At 41.3% G+C, this 23,084-nt stretch overlaps 1 protein-coding gene across 1 annotated transcript in view; it reads right to left on the reverse strand.

Moving 5' to 3' along the window:
* The window catches only part of TAMALIN (trafficking regulator and scaffold protein tamalin), an 81,972-nt gene extending 69,403 nt beyond the window's left edge, over positions 1–12,569 (reverse strand). Inside the window, exon 1 of the mRNA XM_044083813.1 lies at positions 12,472–12,569. The gene's annotated coding sequence lies outside the window, so the exon portion shown is untranslated. The remainder of the gene's footprint in view (positions 1–12,471) is intronic.
* Positions 12,570–23,084: the final 10,515 nt, after the last annotated feature.

Genomic DNA, 23,084 nt, shown 5'->3' on the forward strand with positions numbered 1-23,084 from the left:
GAACTTTATGGTGAGTACATAACTTCTTTTTTTATGCTGCAATTTCCGGAGATGTAGCACAGCTGTAGCGAACCCATATGTAAAAATGAAGGCATGATTGGACTACACAACATTTACAGTTAATACTTTTTAAATACTTAATCTGAGACAACAACTGGCAACCCAGATTCTGAAGTAAGAAGCCAACATAGCGAGATATCTTAGACAGCTTTAAAAAAAGCAATGGAGGAAGGAATATCTCCATTGCCTTTTTTTTTTTTTTTTTTTTTTTTTTTAAAGACATCTCGCTACGTTAAACTCTTAACATAGCGAGACACCTTTTAAAAAGCAACGGAGAGCTTCCTTTCTCCGTTGCTTCCACACACGGCTCTGATGTGCTGCGTAAGCATAAATGCACAGTACATCAGAACTGCCACAGAATACTGGACAGCTGCGGAAGGGCAGCAAGAAGGCATTATACAATGCCATTATTTAAGAAAAGTAAGTGTTTTTTTTCTTAAATAATGTCATTGTATAATAGCAATAACCCACCTCTGGGTGTGGGTAATGCTGGATTTACCCACGGTTGTCTTTGTTTGGCCACTCGGGCTTCGCTCTTGTGACCAAACCACACCAACCGTGAGTAAATCCAGCATTACCCACACCCAGGCATGGGTTATTACTTAAATACACATGCAGGGTAAAGCCATGGGTTCCCCAATGGCCCACTCAACAGAAGTACTTACAAGTGTTGAGAAGTCCCGAACAGCACTGCCTGGGCTTTAGTGCAACATCATTGTGAATTATTCATAAACTGAGCAAAGGTTTCTGAAAGTAACAAAGCATGACCCATCAGCATCTGTGTCAGGACTACAAATGGTAGATAAATTAATCAACACACCGAAAGGTGCACCGATAACGGATCCCTGTAGAACACCATTAATAAGGGGTAGCGATGCAAACAATGAGCTTTTACAGGAAAAAAAAAAACTAAAAGTATACTACTAAACTTTGTGGCTGCAACATTTAAAGTTTAGTTCTGTAGTCAACTTGTTCCACAAAACTAGATCACAGGATTCCAAATTACTGCTAAAATGAGAGAACACATTTGCTTTATTCTACAATGACAAGTAAAAAAAAAACAGAAACACAACACAGCTAGATGGCGAAGTAGAAAGACTCCCAGAGGTAGGACATTTTTAATAAAACTTGAAAGGTCCCTTTTCTCATACCAGTGAGAAATATTGGGCTTATTTATTTAACATTTGTTGACCATGAAAGTCTGACTCGGACAGAGCTTATTTTCAATGGAGGGCCAGGGAGAAGTGCTCCAGATGCATGCACGGATTTTTGGAATGTGGGAGGAAATCCAAGTACCCAAAGGAAACCCACATGAACACAGGAAGGATATGCATGCACCACACAAAAGGAACACCAGCCGAGGGTTGAACTGGAGAACCTCTTGCTGTGATACAACAATGTTAACCGATGCACCACTGCACCTCCCATGGCAAAAGAACCACCACAAGCGCCTAAATAAATGTAGAGTATTAACCACCTCCTCCAAGTCTACCACAACCTGGAATAGTCGTAAGATGACAGTTCACCTCTGAAAGTGTAAGAGGCCATAATGACAAAAGTTTAAAAGCCAAAGATGTCTTTCAGATGACAAAGTTAAAACCGCAAAAAAAAAAATTCTCTGGACAATCTTTGCAACCAGTTCTAGTGAACACCAAAGAGCATCATTTAGACCAAATGTAGCTTTGGGTGAAATCTTACTTTACCAACTAAAAAAAATGCTTTCATTTCATAAACGTTAAGGTTTGACAGAAAAAAAAATGACAATTTGGTATAAACAAGTTTTAAGATTTAGTTTATTGTAGACGTTTGAGTGTGGTCCCATCTCTCTCCATTTCATCTAGGTAATCTTGTTTCTTTCCATCTGCTAAAACTATGCTGTTTGACTGGCTAAGCATACTAGCCATGCATACAGTATTTTTGTCCTTGCGGCCTGGGTCGTGGCTGGAAAGAAAGATCAGAAGAGCCAGTGCAAGTACTAATAAGAGTATATTCTGCAAGCAATACTTGGTTAACTGCCTTTTCAAATGAAACATGCTTAAAATGGTATCAGAATAAGTACGAAATCTGCAGATTTCAAGGGAAGCCAAGCACTCCACACTGAAGGGGGCTAAGCCCCCCTCCACTCCAAGATAAACAGCTTCAAAGGCTGTTGTACCTCTACACAATGAAATCTCCCCCTTGTAGCAACTTTAGTACAAAATGCTCCCTCTGGCCACTTCAGTCTTGTTCAACTGATATTATTTCTATTAACATGTTGGTCAAGGCTTTACAACAAATTCTGAGGTTTAACCAGGACTGTTCTACCAGGCCAACAAGCTTAAACTTTAAAATCATTCAGGGCTCTGTCACTATTACATATGCTCTAAGAGAACATTCAGCCTCAGGGCTTTACAAACCTTGATCCACAGGTCCTTAACAAGGAAGTATGTTTCTTGAACAGCTTATACTGCATTAAGAAATTCCTCTACTGCAATACCAGTCATCCTGACAAATGACAGACTCCAACCCAAACAAGTCAATTCATTAAGGAAGAGTAAAAGGGGATCAGATGCAAGAGAGGAAAATGAAACACACCAAAAAGGACTAGAGTCCAAATAAGATAAAATTAAGAACAAGTAACTGTGGATCAGACACACACACACACAAAACACGATGGCTAGGTTACCTACAGTAAACTGAATATCATCAGAACACCGAAAAATAAAACCTACACGACTCAAACACCTATATTTGAAAAGGAATTTTTAAATTTAAGGTTACATCCCTGATCAAAACAAATGAAGGACTAGTAGATGTACATGAAAACCGTGGCAATTCTAAACTTGAGTCACTCTCCAAAAAAAGACTGAGTTTTCACAATGATCAGACTCAAAGTCAAGGAAAAAGAAATATTTCTGTTCATCACAGTAAAGCTATTCAACTAGATCTTTCACCTTAACCTTTAAATGTGGAGAGAATGACAAGCATGGTCAGTAAATGTCAACATTAAAAAAAAAGCCTTCATTCACAATTAGCCAAAGTACAAGAAAGGTTACATTTATTTCTGATGTAGCCAGCACTAAAAGTGGCAGTCTTGATTCTAGGGTGAAAAGCACAGAAAAAAAGTCAAGTAAATTGGGATTAGCCTGAATATCCCCCAAAGTGATCTGCAATAAAACCAAATAACATTTGTGTTTTAACCATTTCTCCCCAAATATTCAAGAAAAATGTGCTGTATAAATATCTACAAGACGTGTTAGCAATCAGAGAATGAACTGCTCCATCAAGCAACTTTGCAGTGTAAAGATAGGCCTCAAACTTTAATACAGCTGAAGACCGACAAGAAAATCTGTGCAGTCACAGTGAGGTGAAGGTGGAGAAGAAAAATTAGTTAAATAGAAACTTGGTAAAATCAAAAGTAAGCCAAAGTAAGAATGTGTTCAGCTAATGCGATATACAGACTAGTAGCCAATACATAAATACTACTAAATGACCACCAAATGCACTACAGCAAGTACACAGCCAGTGCCATCTAGTAATGGGGAATCACTGTAGTGCAAGAAAACTAACTGTACCACCACTAATAAAAGTGAATTAAGCAATTAGCAGTTGCACAATTAAGTGGATAAGCAATGGTAACAGGGTCAGACTCAAAGACAGTAGCAACTATTATAATAAACAATCTAAAATAAACTTTAAGGTCATAATTCAAAATAGTTAAACAGTCTACTAAAAAAAAAATTCAAACGTACAATAGGAATAATTAAATGCCAAATATTTCAGGGGCATTAAAACGTGGATAGAAAAAAAATATGCTGCTTTCAATATCCTCCCCAATTTCTGAACACAGAAAGTACATTAACTTCCAGGTTATCATTAAAATAAAACAACTAAAAGCACCATAAAATGATGAATTAAGAATATGCCTCAGAAAATGGAAAGCTACTTACTGTAATGTCAGAACAAGGTTGACCATTTCACCCATCATCTCTAAGATTAAGACTGGTAGGCACTTAGCTCATTCCACAAAACTTTGCTAGTCTACCTTTGTCCCTACCTGACCTCTTGGGCCAATTTTTGGAGGAGAAGGACTTGAAAGAGCTGGAAATCCTTCTTCACAGTTTTGGTTCTAACTAAACGGAATCAGTTACCTACAGACAGTTGATTATCTTCAGAAAAAAACAGGAGATTAACTGATTTATATTACATTCTGCAGCAATACTGGGCATGAAGAAAAGATTGGTGTGCAATAATACTGCGACTTTGTAAGATATTACATGGGACGGATGGACAGATATGGTCGCAACTCTGATATCATTTCTGCTGAAGTAATAAGAATAGAACACTTTAAGTAAGAAGCTTCAGTTTGGCAGAATGTCCCATGGGAGAGTAGCAAACTTGAAAGGAGGACACAACAGAAAGTTTTCCATACCTTAAGCAAAACGAGAGAAGCAGAATTTGTTGACTGGTGGAAATACATCTGACAGCTGAACTCTGACCAAGGAAAACTTTAGGCCTGAATCAAAAATCTGTCAAAAGATTCTGGAACATAAGGGATCAGAGCTAAGAATGAGTCTAGGCCTCTGGCTGTGGCCTACACAGAGAGCAAAGACTTATTTACTAGGACAAATATTCCCAGTGCAAGGTTTCTGAGCAAACGTCAGGATCCAAAATGCCACAGCTGGTTCAAAAAAATCTTTGACCATCACTGGACATAGAGAAATCATGCAGTCAACTTTAGGGAGTAGAGGCTGGCCGGACGGATCATCATGAACAGTTTCGAGTGAGGAACCAAGACAGCATAAGCCAAAGAGCATTTGAAAATAGAGGCTGGGCCCAAACTGTTGTTGATTTTCTTCAAAACATTAGGCTTCACCAAGAAGAATATTTTTCCACTGGAAGAGACACATGGCATGTTAAGGTATTCGAAGTACAGCCAATTAACATTATAAACTGAGATAGTATCATCTGAAACTTTGCAACCTTAATCTTTATTCTAAACAAGTGAAAGACTCAGAAGCATATCTATAAACACTGGAAGACTCTACAAGAATAGCACTACTAGGTGCAAGACTTCTAGGTATGGAAACACTCTAACCTCGGACGTAGAGAGCTGCTACAATTCTGGATATGCACTTGGTGAACTCCCCAGGGCTGTGACCAAATCAAATGGCAGTGCTCTGAATGGACAGTGACTGGCTTCTATGTGGAAGTGAAGGAACCTCCTGGAATCCTCAGCGATTCTGATGTGCAGGTAAGCATCAAGGAGGTCTAAAGAGCACAGCCAGTCTACTTCAAAGGGTTCACTGACAATACACGCATTTAGGAGACTCAAATTAGAGAATGGACCAGAGTACCCGACTTGGTTTGCAATAAAAAATACATATAGTAGGACCTCGTGGACTGGTCTTTGTAATAGCAAACTATAAGCCTGTAGTTTTGACACAGCTTTTTGACAGGTTAGGGGGAAACAACTGCAGACTGGGTTGGGACAAAAATGGAATAGAACAGTCTCTGGATATGTCTTATCTACAAGTCACAAGTGATGGCCTGATATGCCCCCAAACCAAAGCAAAACGCAGAAATGTACTCACCATAACATTCCAGCAAAGTAGTTGCTCTTCGTTTGCCTTCAACCTGTGGGTTCCCGGATCCATATCAGTTCTGATTCGGTCACATAACCAGCATCAGATCCAAGCTCAAAGCTCCTCCCCTTACCCATAATGCTCATGTCTCCTTCCTCCCTTCAGATAAAGTTTGCTGCCCAATCCAGTACCATCACCCGACCCAACAGAGACTTGTCTGTACGAGAAACCAGCAAGGATAAGGATAAGAGGCACCCTTACGGTGACCACCTCCATTACTCTTAGGAGGAACCAACAGTTTACACGAGGCCAGGGGAAGGAGGGAGGGATGGATGAAGACAAATGAAAAACAACTACTCAGATGGAACGTTATGGTGAGTACATAACTTCTTTATCTGAAGTAGTGGTCTTCATTTGGTCTTCAACCTGTGGGACAGAGTCCCCAGCTACCAGACACCTGGGAGGCCCTCATGGAAGGATATTCCGGAGCACGGCAGAGCCAAAGGATGCCCTGTTCCTAGATACAATGTCCAATTTATAATGTGAGATGAAGACATGAGATAAGGACCAAGTGGCCACAGAACAAATATCATCTAATTAATGAAACTCTGGCCCAAAAAGCTGCTGGCGTGGCCATAGTCCTGGTGGAATGCGCTTTCACCTAACCTGGCTTGAAAATCCCCCTGGCAGAATACGCCAAATTATACATTGAGAAATCCAATGGGTAACAGTAACTTTAGAGATTGGTTTCCCTAAAAAAGGATTTGGGAGTTAGAAATGAAAAGTTGGTCAGATTTATGAAATGTTTCTACTTGCACAGGACAAAAACCTAACTGTCTGTGCACATCTAGTAAATGCGATTTGTATTCCCCCTTGTTTTGGAAATTTGGAAAGAAGACTGAGGTTAATCACCTGATTAATGTTGGCCTCTGTAGCTACTTTAGATATAAAAGATGGATTAGTAGGCAAAGACACCCTGTCCTTATGAAAAATCATAAAATAGGCTTTGATCAATAGAGCTGAAGATCAGAAACTCTCACGGCGGAGGTAATGGCAAACAGAAAAACAGTCTTGTAGGACTGAAAATGCATACCCACTGAAACTGCAGGTTCAAAGGGAGGAGAGAGAGACGAAGGCCTGAATTACTACAGTAAGATCACATGGTGGTGTAGGGTCCTTTACTGGAGGTCGAAAAAGAAAGGTATCAAAAAACTTTGAAGATGCTAAGGAAGCCATATTATCCCCACATGATAATTAGAAATTGTAGCAAGTTCAACTTTGACTGTACAAAAATTAGCACCTTGTTGAAAAATTCCAGTTAAAAATTCCACCACCACAGAAACTGGAGCCATAAAAAAGATGTGATGCATACTGAAATGCCCAGAAAGAAAAAAACGTTTCCATGTGTTGGAGTACACTTTTTTGGTGGACGACTTATGAGCCGCCACCTGAATTTTTTGATGAGAGAGGATAATCCAGGAGTCCTGACTATCATGGGAACTGGAGCAACCAAGCAGTGAGCTTTAGACTGTCCAGGTCTGGATGGGGAATTTCTGAGGGATAAGATAAGAGATCTGGAACTGGATCCAATGTCCCTGATGGAGCCACCAGGTGAGACATCGGAGAGGGAAACAGGACTTGGTGAGGCCAAAAAGGCACAATGAGGATAACCAAGCTCCCCAGCCTGTGAGCTTTCTGAAGAAATTTTAGTATTAAAGGGAAGAGGAGGATAAGCATACAGAAGACCGAGGGGGGGGGGGCAAGCATGAATCAGAGCATCTCTGGGGGCTTCCCCCAGAGTAGGATTCAGAGCGAAGAACTTGCTGTATTTCACTCTGGACGTAGAGGTGAATAGATTGCAAGGCTGACCCCCACTTGTGAAAGATCTGTTCCGCTACTGAAGGATTCAGAGACCACTCGTGAGGCATCAGAATAGATCTGCTGAGCCTGTCTGCTAGAATATTGGACCATACCGGAATGTGCGTTGCCACCAGAAAACGGCCAGTGGAGATCACCTATTCCCATACTGTCATGGTCTCGCGACATAGGAGATATGATCTGGTTCCCCCCATTTGTTGATGTACCAGACCACCGAAATATTGTCAATCTGGACAGCAATCGTTCCTGAAGGAAAATGGGCATGGAGAGACATCAAAGCTAGAAGCACCGCCCTCATCTCCAGGGTGCTGATATGCAAATTGGTCTCGTAGGACGACCACGTGCTTTGAACTGTCCTTCAAGAGCACTGTCCCCCCCAACCGCAGCTGGGAGGCACCTCTAGTCACCATGGGAAAAGGATGTCCCCGAACCAGGTACGAGGAATGAATCCACCACCGAAGAGAGTCTCGGCACACTCTAGAGATTCGGACAGGGTGAGTCAACGAAGACCTAACAGGGACCATTGTACTGAAAGGGTCCACTGAAGGATCCGCATGTGAAAACGTGCCAAGGGCAAGACATTGATCGTGGCTGCCATGGACCCCAATGCCCTTAATACTATTTCCGCTGTCAGAGACAGAGTTTGAAGAATGCAAAGAACATGTAGCTTCAGACTGCTTATTCTGTCTGGAGTAAGTAACACTATTTTTAGAACTGTGTCTAATCACGCCACAATAAAGTCTGTTTGGACTCGGGTCAGATATGATTTGTTGATATTGATGGTAATGCCTAACCTTTGGGCTAGGAGAAAAAAGGAATGCCTCACTTGACAAAGTTGATGCCTGGAAGGGGCAGCGAAGAGACAATTGTCCAGGTAGGGAAATACCTGAACACCCTGGAGTCTCAGGTGAGCTGCTACTACTGACATCACTTTGCTAAACACCCTGGGGGCTGTGGGGAGACCAAAGGGGAGTGCTCTGAACAGATGAAGATTGGCTCCTAGCCGGAAGTGGAGAAACCTCCAAAAGCATCTGTCCATCTTAATATGATAGCACGCATCCCGAAGGTCGATCAAGCACATCCAATCGTTCTCCTGCAGGAAGGGCAGGCTAAATTGAAGGGGGAACATCCGGAATTTCACCTTGGCCACAGACAGGCTCAAGGTGGATAAAACCAAAATGGGTCTTAGGTCCCTCATTTTCTTTGTCACCAAAAAGAACCTGGAATAAATACCTGACCTGGAGTGGTCTAGGGGATGGGTTGGATGACTTGCTTTCTTAGCAGCTTTGCGATTTCCAGTGTTACATCCTCTCTGTGTGTGGGTGGAATGTCTGGGAGGCATATGGGCGGTGGAGGAGGCTCGAGGAAGGGAAGGGGATTAAACTGCCTCTGGATATAATTCGTAACACCCAATGATCTTTTGTGATGGACTCCTACTCAGTTAGGTGCAACGAAAGATGGCCCCCGACTGCTTCCAGAGATGAGCAATCGGGCAACCCTTCAGGATTGTTGAGTGGGTCTGTCCGGGAAAGGTTGTCAAGATTTGTAATTTCTCGAGCCGCCTCTGCCTCCAGGGCGACGTCTATCAAATCGCCCTCTGCCCCTGGGGGAAAGTGAGTCCTGAGTGTCTCGGGGAAAATTCTGAGATTTCCAAAACCACATCTTTTTGGTTCCTCACCGATTCCTAGAGAAGGATAACTGAGGGTACAGAGAAGCGGATCCCAATGGCAGACAGTCTTCCCATCCTTCTCACTCTGAGCTAAAGTCTCACGTACCGAGTTCCCAAACAGGGAAGGACCGTCATATGGGACATTGGTAAATGACATCCTGAAATGTTCTGAAAACTTAACGAACCAAAGAAAGGAAGCCTCCGACCAGAGAAAACCAGGCTTGTAGTTTTAAAACCAGTTCTTGAATTTATTCAATAAAATACACTGATAGGAAATTAAAAATCCACAGGTAGCGTAAAAGATCCACAAGTAACATTAAGCGCTTTTCGTCAGCCTGAATAGGTTGACTTCTTCAGATGAAATGTGAATAGCAGCCTCCAGCTTAAATAATACACACTCTTCCATAATCAAAAAATTAAAGCTCATTAAATTTAATTGCTTCAATCACTGATTGCACATTCCGCCCTTAAAATTTAAAAGGGCGATCCTACTTGTCAGTTACTGAAGGATATATGTATAGCTCATGTCAAGGACTGTAGTTTTTTATCATACCTAACCTGTTCAAAGGTTTATAAGATTAATACTTGAGAATAAAAACGCCCAAAATGTGGACTTAAGTCTAACCTTATATGTTGACCTTGAAGTAAAAGTTAAACTATCTTTGTTACTTCATAGTTATTTTGATAGTAAGTATCCACAAGGGGATGTTCTGAAAACTGACAGAGCCAGAGCCAGACATGTCGCCTGATGGCAACGCCTGTACCAGCTGCCCTGGCGGCTCCTTCGGTTAAATGAGAGAGTAGCCACATAGAGGTATTTGCAACAGATTTTAGAAGTGGCCATACGAGCGGAGAAAATCTTCTTGTCCTCCGCCAACATGGAATTCGGAGTAAACTCGGCGATCTCCTTAACTAGGTTTTGCTGCAGCTGAATCACATGTGCCATGTAATTCAGCACCCGAATAGAGAAGGTCGCTGAAGCGTACACCCACTTCCCAAAACTGTCCATCTCCCTTGACTCTTGGTCGGGAGGGTGGACCGTAGAGCTCTCCTGAGTGAGCTCCTTCCTACTGGCAGCTGCCACCACCATGGCATAATCAGGGGATCCCTTATTCCAATATAATCTTGTCTGGGGGGCTCAAAACCTTATCCGGACATTTGGGAATGGTCTCCACTGTGTCCGGTTCCAACCATGCCAGAGATGTAATGAGATCCACTAAGGGATCTGTGGGAGGGGACATCTAGGAAGTAGAGGGTCCTGCGCCAAATGCCTAGAGGAACACTGATTCATCAGAGGTAGGTTTTTGGGCAGACCACCCCCTCACTGGTGAAGGCATTCCTTAATGTCTCGAAAGAGATATCCTCAGGGGGTGACCGGGGGAACCTTCACCTTCTTCCAAAATCGGTGTCTTCAGTGAGAGACTCTGGCAGGGAAGTGCCTCCTTTTGCACATATGTTTGCGAGGGATCTCCTCAGTGGGGATTTCTGGGGAGGACTCGCCAACATCTTGCTGTTCCCAAGCAGGAGCATCCTGAGGCAAAGTGGCGGCAGGCTGTCCCCTGAGATGACAGAATGGTTGGAACCACACCAGAAATAGAGGGAGTCGGGGAGGAGTCCAAAGATGAGATTGTCAAGGGTCTCAAAGAAATCAAGAGAACCCTCTAAACCACATCGAAAGCCAAAGGGGAACAGACATCCTGAAAAAGGACAACAGGAGCAGTCACCCTCTGACCTGACGGGAGAGTCACAGCCAAACCTCCAGGTGCCCAGATACCAAGGGGAAGGCTCCGCTCCGGTACACTCTGAGCAGACACCAACCCCTCGGATCCAGTGCACAGGCTATGGCTCAGACAGCTTGTCAGATCCGAGCCAGTCTGATCTGACCTGCTCAAGGTCAAGGCCAGTGTCAAGGTACAAGGTACCATCGGCGCCGGCCCCTCAACACAGAGAATCCTCAGATACAAGGGCTCCGAAACCGAAGGTCAGATCGGAGAAGGAGTAATCAGCGTAAAAAAGGGCTGCAAGCCCCCCGCTCTGGAGGGAGAGGGTGCCGGCAAGACTCCCATCTGTATCTGGGTACAGATGAACTTCCGCATCATTTTATCCATCTCCACTTAGGTAACGGGTGGAAACAGAGGAAGAGAAGTATATTCCTATTTTCAAGCCTGGACCATCACCATGTAAGTTTTCAAGCAGTATAGTACACATAAAAACACTACGTTATCAACATACTAGTAGCACCATCAATTTAAAGAAAGGAGACACACAAGTTCAGAAAAAAAAAAAAAAAGACTGTGGTAGAATTTTGGAATACAGTTAAAGTCTAGAGATTTTGGACTTTCTTTCATAATGTACTTAGATTTTGCCATCATTTTGTCACTCACTGTTTTTTTTTTAAAACACACATTTCTAAGTAGTATACCACATCCCTACTGAAAGCAGGAAGGATTATGTGGTATTTAGCATTCACATTTATACTAATTAAATGACCAGAGCTGGATGTTCCTACTTTTCAAGGGCCTTTGCTCCTATTTTCAGTGTCTGCTTGTTTCCATACCTCTCAACTGCAAAGTCCAACATCAACACATACAACAAATCAACCAATATGGTGCCTGGTTCAGCTGAAGGATATGATCCACTATGACCGTTCCAGATTATAAGCCTCAAAACACAGCTCCAAGCAAAAGTACTTGAAACTAAAAGGCCAAGTACACTAATCCTTTAAAAAGACGTACACATGGCTGTGTGTGTGAGGGGGACTTGACCATCCACCCACACTTTATTTTATTATTTTCACGGTCAGTGCCATCTTATCTAGCTCCTTCTCTGGGAAGTTGCTGCAATCCTGGGGGACTTAGAAATACCATACCAACATCTCATAACAGACTGACTATACGCCTTATAAAAATTAACCAACAATGAATGCACTGGTAAATGTATCTGATTATCATAGCAAAATGCACATCTGCGTAAGCAATTTACACACTTGGGGGGGCTTTAGTCACACTTGCATTTGGAGCTCTAGCATCAGAAGAAGGCTAGGCTGCCAGCACACCTACATCAGAACATTGTTACTGTGTGCCCAGGTAACTCTTGCTAAAATGTGCATTTGAAAAGCATCAGTGGTGACGACATAGCTAACATGTATGAACAATTATTTCTGAATATCAGTAGCTGAACAATCTGCTCTGCTTTAGAAATTCAACTATTGCGGTAAGGAAGACATCAGCTGCACAGAAATGTCATTAATCACAGTTTAATCAGCCCTATTGTATTCAAACTGAAAGTTACAGGACTTACCTCTGCTGTTCAGAAGACTGAGTCAGAGTTTTCCATTTTACAGGAGAGCCCTAAAAAAGTAGTAACAAACGTTAGAAAAAAAATATGACTACAACTTCTCTAACAACTTCCTCCTCCCGTTCAAAAGAGCAGGTTTCCGTTTAACAAAGCCACACAAAAGCATCATGTAATACCAGGTTTACAAAGGTATCAATTTCAAAAGGTAATTTTTCTCTGGGAGTGGGAAATAAGGTCAGACACAGTGAAAGATAAAAACACAGTGTGTCAATCAACTTCTAAAATCATGGCAGACAATTAGATTAGTAAAGAATACACCGTTACAATGATAAAAATTGCTCAAATGTCACTTTACAAAAGTGACCAGGATCCACCACTTGTATCAATAATGTAAAAATTCATAATTCTTTCACAATGACCACACATGCTGGGAAGAAAACACTATGGTGAAGCTGCCAGACACACCAGTGGCATTAAATAACTGAAGGGTCTCACAGTTCAAAGCTGAAGCACAACACTGTTGTGCAACACAATACTATGCCAGAACTCCGTTCTGTAACGCATAGCTACAACATAAGGTCCTACAGCTCTGTGACAATTCATAGCCCTTTTCTGAAAAGCCTCCCACAGTTACATATGACATGGACAGACTTTTTGTTAATTTCTAAAAGGATCCATTGAAATAAATAACTTTTCTCCCCCTCAAAATTCATGTTTTATTTATCTGAATTTTTTTCAAAGTATAACTATGACTTGTGTTTTAAGAGCAAAGTTACATTTAAAATTACACTGTTGCAGCTACACAGGAGGCACTTTGTTTTTGTTTATGGCATGCTATTATGGCATTTTTCTAACAATAATGTTCTTGTTGATACAACAATTGAGTACATGTCTCTCAAGAGAAATGAACAGTGAAGCCACATGCCCGACCTAATTAACATTTGTTAATCGTTCTGAGTGGGAGGCAGGACTTGCTTGCGTCTGCCTGTACTGTTACCAACTAATAAGTGGGCGGTCTAAGATGTGCCTACTCGTGTTTTATAAAAAAAATGTAGCTTTGTGCTCTATGAATTCTTGAAATGTCACAGCCTGAATGGAAACTTTTAGGTAAATGACAAATTCCGACAAAGTCCCTACAAGGTATCAGTAATGTCAGGCATTTTCATTTAGTTATACAGAAACGACTTGGCCTTGGAGAAGTTAAAATGACTGTAGCAACACAAAGCCTGTATATAAATGCTACCCAGCTGTAATAAAGTAATTGTGTACTCATTTGAATTTGTTTACTAGAGTACAAAACTGGTGAACATGGATCTTTTATACCCAAGCCTGGTTCTGCACAACTCAAGCAGTTTTCTCTAGCCCACTGCTATTCAAGCTGTTAACTCTGTTGCTTCAAAACATTGGAAGAGCACTAGTCTTTATCGTGGAATACAGGTGCACCTTTCCTGCAAGGGAGCAGAGCTCCCCATACAGATACAGAACAGCAGTCAGGTAACTTAGGGTTGTCACCTTCTCAGTTACCCCAAAGTGGGGCACACTGTATGGAAACATGACACTTTGCAAGATAAACCACAACAGCAACCCTTGCAAAAGGCTAGATTCGCTTTGTTGATAAAAGTTTCCTGAGAACAAGAGTTGTTTGTATCGTTTCAAATCATATTAAGGCGATTCAGAAACAAAATAAAGTGTTTTACTCAACTATTACAGGAACCTTAGGAAATATTTTTGTCTTAAATCTCAGAGCACTTGCTTTTTTTTTTTTCTGCAGGACAACTGCTCAAACAAAGATTCTCCTGCAAGAAGTGGGACAGGTAGTAAACCTGACTGCCTCGATGTGCACAGGAGTAAAGATATGTGCCACACACACAAATACACAGTAGACAAAAAAAGGTTACATTCAAAAGGTTTCCCTACATCAAAGGAATGGTCTGCTTTTTGATGACCACAAATAAAGGCTGTGTCACACAAATCCCTACCATGTGCTGTACAGTGCACTGTCCCCTGCTCCAATGATAAAAGAGATCTGTCCAGTATGTGTTCTGCTGCCATGTTGAGCATAGGCAATTTCCACAGTACATCTAAATATCCTGATCATTCTGAAACTATACCTGACAAGCTATGTCACCTTGCTGAGCAGACATATAAAGTATCGGTACCACCACCATGATATGCAAACCATACCTGGAGATGTAAATGTTAGCCCTCCCCATACAAATCCAGCTGTTTGTGCAGCTTACCATCTATATTGTTTTATTCAACTCGCCCATTCTCAGATCAAATTTACCTAATTCTGGGCTGCAGGGGAACTCGAGCCCATCTCAGCAGTCAGTGGCAGAATTCTGCATCGGACACCAGTCTACTGTAGGATGCACAAACACACACCAGCTACAGGCAGCTTGGGGAATTGGTAATTCAACCAGGTTATGTCTCCCAGATGCGAGAGAGGAGAAAACATAGCACAGGGAGGACATGCAGACTCCACAGAGAAGGCACCCCTGCCAGGAACTAAACAAAAACACACAAGGTAGCAACATTAATCACTGAACCAGAGTACCACCCACAAATACTGAGCAAAGAAGGAGAATACAAGATGCAGTTTGTGCAGCCTCAGAATTATGTACATCTCTAACTCATGTCCCTACAGCTATATTTTTTCACCTAGTTAAACTTCCGATGAAGTGTTTCATGATTTTAAATAAAAAGCTAACACAGGACTGCTTCACTGACACCATGCAATCCAACAGTGTCTAGTAGATGTGCAGTAATAATGACTTGATTCAGAACTGGTGGAAACTGCTCACTTCCCTCCCAACTCACATCTGTCCATCTCCCAAAGTCCCAGAAGCACTCATTCCTTCACTAGATCATTACTTTATAATGACGTAATGAAGACAAAGAATCATATATTTTTCTTTGACATTTGGTCTCTCCAGGCAGTAGCACTCTTGCCCAAAAACTACATGAATACACACACACGCACTCATGACTAGTCAGTTCAGCCACAAAAGGTGACTAGTGTGCATTTCTACACAGGTACATAAAGAAAGTGCAGTCATCGAAGCATTCCTCCCCTCCCAGAGGTTTACAAATGTGCCTGCAGCTATGCACCAAACTGTTTTGCTTGCCTGAATTATCAGTCCATCTGCCATGTTTCCTGTAAGCCATGATTCAATATTGACTGCAACATTTTGCATTTTCAGTCCGTTTTATGTTTGCCCCCCCCCCCCCCCCCCCGAGCACTTCAGGAATTCAGTACAGGGACAACATACAAAATATGTCTAGTGTTCTATTCCCCCCAATCCAGATACATACTTTTGCTAGCTAGCACTGCTAAGTGCCACAATAATCAAGCACCCAAGTACAGACAAAAAGTTCTGACTAAAGCAATTACATAGACACACACACATACACGCACCCATGTGCTCAGACCGTAGCAAACACAGTATAAAACATATACACTGGCCCATCTACTGCAATTACAGAATTACTCAAGACTACAAAATAGCGAAATATGATAAAATGCACCATAAAATCCAAGAGCAAATGTCATTCTCTCTCGCCCTGGACAGCACACATGCACAAACACACACACACACTACATGCTTCACTTGTTTTATCACCAAGAATAAAGGCTTCCAGAGGCAAGCCTCAGGCCCTTAAAAACATAGCTTACCAGACATGCTTTCCATATGCCCCAAAAAAAGCCTCAGACATGTGCTTCACGTACCCGACACCAATAAGCTAACTAGAATATGGATGTTTTGGTAGATGGGAGCAAACAAAATCTATGCTTTCTCTCACATAAAGGAATATTTGGCTCAGTCAGACTAACCTAGTTAACAAAACAAAATTCCTAAAATATGGGCCATCCCACTCTGACCCTAACAAATGCTGGCAAACCACCATCTTCTCTGAAGTGATGTTAACTTCCAGCCTGGCTATTGATTTCCTTCCATAATTTAAAGCAGGAAAACGAGAATACAAAAAAGGCATCTGCACCATTTTCCAATCAGATCAAAAGATGTCTTGCAAAGTTTATAAAGCCATTCAGGTCCATGAAGTGAAATAAGACCAGAGGCACATGCCAAGTCAACGAAATAATCAGAACAGTAACGTCATCTCGGCAGTGAGGAAAGTAGTGTTCACAGTCAATTCCAAAAATGCTCTTTTGATCACCAAGAAATTCCCAGAAATTAGTTACAAAAATAAAATGGGACAGGCATTGTTTCACTCTATAACTGGGAAAGGACCTAGAAAGCAGGCTTCTAAAGGTCCACTGCTATAAATCCAGCAAAAGGGATACACAATGGCTTCAATAAAAGACATGATGAACGGGACTTCACTCAAAAAATACAGTTTGAAGTAAAAATAGGCCAAATGGAGGTGGAAGGGAAATTTAAGGATGCATATTTTGCCAGGTAAGCATGTGTGTCAGGGGGCTTTAATAAGGTCGTCAAAGATGACTATTCAATAAGTAATACAGAGATTATATTAATTTTTCTGTTCCCCTCTACACCTCTACTTCTATTAACCATTTACACTGCATGAGGTGAGTTGGTTTAAAACCCCCACAATTAAATGAATGTGTCAAATGTAACAGACAGTGATTGTGATCAAAGAAAACAAACAGTCTGACAGACAGGCGCATATATAAATACACACATACGCCAAAGTCTAACTATAAAAAAATATGGATTTATGATGAACAGTGAAAATGCAAAAATTCTGAATTCTATTTTAACTAAACAAAATTGTTTAAAAAAAAAAATCACACATACAAAAAGTGTTTTAGCAGTGAGGGGATGCAGCCCCCCCCCCCCACTCTCCCCCAAATTTAAATATACCATCTCCAAGAACACACAATATCATAGAAAAGGGAAAATTCCATACCTCTGGTATTCATCAACCCTTGAAAACTGACAGTATGCCAGATAACTTGAATTAAAACAAAATACAATTGAAAAGAATGCACTCAGACCATTCATAATATTCCCAAAAATACACATTACATAGACTGAGCAAGGCAATTACTTTTTTTCCAATGACAACTGAATGCATGCCAGTGTGTGTGTGTGTATGTACATATTATATATATATATATATATATATATATATATATATACACACACACACACACACACACACACACACACACACACATATACACACACACACATTTTTTAAATATATATATATATATATATATATATATACACACACACACACACATATATATATATATATATATAAAAAAGCACACACATTTTATATTACATATCTCTCTATCTATACATAACACACACACACACACACACTATAATATAATACAATATTTACCAAGTGAATACTTTCCCTTGTACTTGTCCTCCCCAAAACTGCTCAGAGGACAGAACGTTACAATCTCCCTGAACTGGGTGATCTAAATTGATGGAAAATCTGTACGAAGCTCTCAGCAGCCACACAAAGGCTTAGAATCCCAACTCCTGAAGTATTAACCAGATTTTACTGTTGTTCCCAAGTCTGATGCAAGTCACTTGTTAACAGCCGTAAAATGCTGTTGTTCCTTACACCAAATATAAACAAACATCAAGAGTTAGCTGGTTACCAGCAAATATGAACCCAGGAAGTGTTTTATCAAAATGCACTACTCATTCTCCACTCTACACCCAAATCATAGCAGTTACAATTTTTGACCTCAGATTTTGCTCTGATCCTCCTAGATTTACCAATCTTCCTCAAAGGCAGACCTGTCCAAGGATCAGAAGACTTTTGATTGCAAAATAAGAAGCTGCGTTCCTCTTTGGAACCCTCTGCTATGACCTTTAAAAGTCAGCACATAGTATTCACAGTTAGAGAGGTGTAGCACTGAGCTAGATACTCTAGGAAAAAAATATTGTGCCATTGTGGTAACACCGGCTTAGAGGCAATAACTAACTGTGTGATGCCAAAGAACTACTGACATTGTTTCGTATGAGCACCCTACATAACAAATTTCATAGGCATCTAGCATAACTGCTGTCACACGTGACATTCAGAATAAGCAGCCATTGTGATGACCACCCTGGCATTGTCAGGTCCTAATCACTTCGGTGGTGGATGCCTGGTTGTAACAATAGGTGAAGTGTGCACTTCAGTGTGTGTTTTGTCCACTGATTCACAGGTATCAAACAAAACAATGGTATAAGGGACAGGACAGATGAAAAAGTAGATAGATTTGTCTATTTACATTTTGTTGACTTGTTAGTTGCACTAGGCCTGTGGCATATTTTCAGGAGAAACCTAAGGCTGTGTTCTTACTACATAGTGGAAATTTGGCCAAGGCACTAGGGAACTTCTACTCTTTTCTGCAACTACTGTAGGATAGTTTACAGCCACCTGAGCTACCACCATGACAATGTAGTTTATAAAGAGATCACATTTCCTAGTCAAAAATTTCAACCCAGCAAGAGGAAAAAAAAAAAAGTCTAGAGATTCTGCTTAAACATATTACTTTATGGACACTGACAGACAAAGTGCTCTTGCAACTAAAAGTCGCTGAGTGTACCAAAGATCAAAACCTTATGTTGCGTTATGAAAATGAAGGTACTCAGTGCTACCCACCTGCCATCCACTGTGTCATGGCAAAAGTGTAAGTTGCATCCTTCACTTAATATGAATTAGACATGAGATCACATTCTGCTTTGCAGCCTTAATAACCAATGTACTTTGTATGGTAAAACACCCACTGTGAAACACTTCATTAACCCTCCCCATTTCTTTTAATAGATCTTAATATCCTCCATGTCTCCCATTTCACCCTAACCCCAGCTGTCATAATAGTGATAGGGGTGGACCATGGAGTATAGCTGAATTTCAGGATTCCAGGCAAAGCTACAAATCTCCAGCTGAAAAGGAGAGAAAAATACAGTAGTTTACCAAATGTGGAAAAACATTATGCTTCCAAAAATAAAAACAGGTGGTGCACGTACTATGCAGGCTCCATGAAATAGCTCAACAATACTTGGAAATAAAACAAATTTAAATTATGTCAACCAGCTTTTATGCAGAAATAACAGACAGGGGATGCTAGATGAGCACTATGGAAGTCATTACTTTTAAGGTGCTTTTTGATTCACATCAGCTAAAACACATTTTAAGTGCAATTGTGCAACACAAAATACTATGGAATGCAAAATTACACTGTGAGCTGTGCAAGAGATATAAAAAAGAAGTTGTGTGCTCACCATAATGTTCCATCTGAGTAGTTGCACTTTTGAAGCCCAAACAAAGTTAACTACTTCAGTTCTTATTTTCCTTAGTTACAAAAAAGTAAGTGCTAAACACAGCAATATTAAATAAGTGACCTTTCCACCCTCAAACAATATATACTCAACTATATAATACAGACTGGATCAAAAATATCTTTATCTGCTATGATCAATGTATTGCTATCACTGGACATTATTCAGGCCACTACTGTTCCACCTTTTCATCTACTTCCCCGGGTTTCCAACACTGCACTCACTCAATTTTTTTTTTCTTATCCCTTCATCTCTCTCCTTGAGACAGCCTTAAAAGCACTCCAACCCAATACCCTATATAACACTATTTCCATTTTTCCCAGTCATCGTCTATATTTCGTGAGCCTTCAATTTTCATTTGCCTCCTAACATTCTGTAATGCAAACCACCTGGCATCTACAATGAGAAACTCATCCTCATCTCCTTACAAAATTGGCAATGGCCCACTCGTTCATCATAATGCTTTGCTTTCATCACTCACCCACCTGCAGGCTGTTAATCTCCCCCACACTAATTGTGACACTCGTCACTGCAAGCTTTCTAATGGCAATATACTAACAAAGCTTAGTCACAAAACTGGGCTTGAATCAACGCCCCCCCCACCTTTTTTTTTAATTTAATTTTTTAATGCATGTCCCAACCTTGTTCATTACTAACTTTTACACTAAAGGAAAAATCCAGCCTACAATGTAGTTCACCTTATCGCAGTTATTTTCCATCCTACAATATGACAGAGTTTAATGCTGAAAAACTATTCAGCACCCCTACCACTGTTTTTCCTTATCAGCACACACCTCTCCTCTCATGCAAGATAGAAATCAAGACACATAAACCCACATATGTGGATGTGCTCACTAAAGACCAGAGACCTCCCAAGTGCAATCAAGCTAAATACACTGGTACACGAACAGAATCCACCACTACACATAACACACACCAGTGTCTGAACAATTAAGCCCCTAAGGAAAAGCACCTCAAAACTAAATGTCCTGGTCATAGGAGACTCAAGTGAGACACACAGCAAACTCCCCCTCACCAGCTTGGACAGGCAGAAGGTCACAGTCAGCTGCCTGTCAGAAGCCAAGATCTGTCAAAGGACGCATGCACTCAAGTCACTCAGCAACAAACTCCCGTTATGACTGTCATAGTACATGCTGGAGTGAATGGCTTGAGACATACTTCTCTGGACTATATGGAAAGAGACAAGTGAACTCTCAGACTGTGTGTCCCAGGCAGGTGCAGGTATGTCCCTAGCCCCAAGCATCATTCTAACTTTACCTAGGAGGATACCTCGATTTCAATATCTGAGTTAGTGGATCTCCCTGGAGTGACACCAGAAGCTATCAGCCTGAGAAGACATGATCGACAGACCACACTGCTTTGCCAGAAATGGCCTTCACCTGTCTCCTCAAGGCTTTTGGGTACTGGAAAAGATGCTCTCCTCCCCCATAGTGCCTTTTTAGACAATGTCAAAACAATAAAACTTCCGATGTAAAGAAATCCACTAGCAACAAACTCATAGTTATGCTACTTAATGGTTGGAGCCTCAACAGTAAACTTCACTCCCTGGTAGCACTCATCTTGGAAGATGCTGGTACAACAGTACGACTCACTTGACTTACTACAGGTTCAAATAACTACAGGTAAAATACTCTACCACATCATCACTAGCTACATGTCCCCTACCATGAACCAGGAGCAGCACACCACCTACCTGGACTTGCTAGAGTCACTCAGTATACAGCCAAACACCTTGGTTATGAGAGATTTCAGCTATCCTTCCATCAACTGGGTGACTTACACAAGCAAAAACACAATCGTTCAGAAGCTCCTGGACTTGTCACTTCAAATGCCCTGGAACAGTTAGTCTGCACCCCCACAAGGAACTCAAGTGTCCTAGACCTAGTGCTCACCAACATGGGGGGGGGTCACTGCACTACCCCATTGTGTTTTGCCCTCTCTGGTAAGGTCAGGCCATAAATGTGTCTCATATGAAGTAAAGATCAGACCTGACCTCACTTCTCCAAAGCAAACTATAGCTTACTAAAGGTATAAAAAGTTTTGAAGCCCCTGCTAACACAGCCAACAATAACTCCTATGCAGAGGAATACACAAACAATTAAATGTATTGATTTGGCTATACCCAACAGGACCAAAACCAGATCCTTCTGAAAAACAAGTCACCCTGATGGACTGCAAGTATAAATAAGTTATATAACAAAAGAAACACACCTATATTGAAGAACAGGGAACTTGCTCAACAGAGGAAGAATTCCCCTCACAGCTTGAAAAAGCGAATTAGATATCTTGTAAAGTCTTCCAAGGCTAATTATGAGACTAAATTAGAATCCCTAGCTAAAGACTATCACAAGGCATTCTTTAACTACATCCAGAACCTAAAAAGTAATCCTCAGCTGTGTGCTGAACTTCTAGTGAACGGTACCAGTGTCCCCCACCAGCCAAACCCCAAAGCATTCCTGACACCACTCCTCTGCAGAGTATCTCCGAAGAATAGGTCATAAAAGCATTCTCCAAGGCCAAAAACATGGCCTCTACAGGACCAGATAACATCCCAAACTGCTTACTCAATTTAAAACAAGACCTAGCAGAAACACTTGGCACTCTCTTTAACCATAGCCTAAGCACTGCCTTGGTTCTGGCAGAGTGAAGAAGAGCAACAGTAACACCCTTGCACAAAGTGGGTCCCATCCTGGGAACCACCCTGGGAACTATCAACCCATAAGCCTAACCAGCCTTATCTGCAAAGGCCATGGAAATAATTATCATGGACCTTAACAAGGACATAGGCAACCTTCCAACTCTTGACCCAACCCAGCTTGGACTTGTCAAGAGTAGATCTTGCTTATTAAACATGGTCAACTTCTTTGAGAATGTTACCAAAGCCTTGGATGAGGACAAAGCAGTACATACCACCTACCTTGATTTAGCAAATGCTTTTGACACAATGCCCCACTCAGGAATAATTGAGAAACTCTCCCACCTGGGGATTAATCTATATATCACTAGAAGGGTCACCAACTGTATCACTGACAGAACACACACACTGTCAAAGTTGGGGAGTCTAGCTCCACCAGTAGACCAGGAGTACCACAAGGACCTACAGTTGGCCTCTATTGTCTAGAATCCATTTCTCTGAAGTCCAGGCAAAAACAGATGGCTTATGTTACCAAGTTTGCACATTACTGTAAACTGGGCACAATCATAGAGTCCCCCAAGATGCTAACATATTACAGAAGGGACTGAAGCAGATAAATGATTAGTTTTAGTTTGTGACTTTGGCATCAAACACAACACAAACAAATACTTCACTAT

This window comes from Protopterus annectens, chromosome 9.part0 (genome assembly GCF_019279795.1).
Source record: "Protopterus annectens isolate FY-2018-M chromosome 9.part0, PAN1.0, whole genome shotgun sequence".
Classification (NCBI taxonomy): Eukaryota; Metazoa; Chordata; order Ceratodontiformes; family Protopteridae; genus Protopterus; species Protopterus annectens.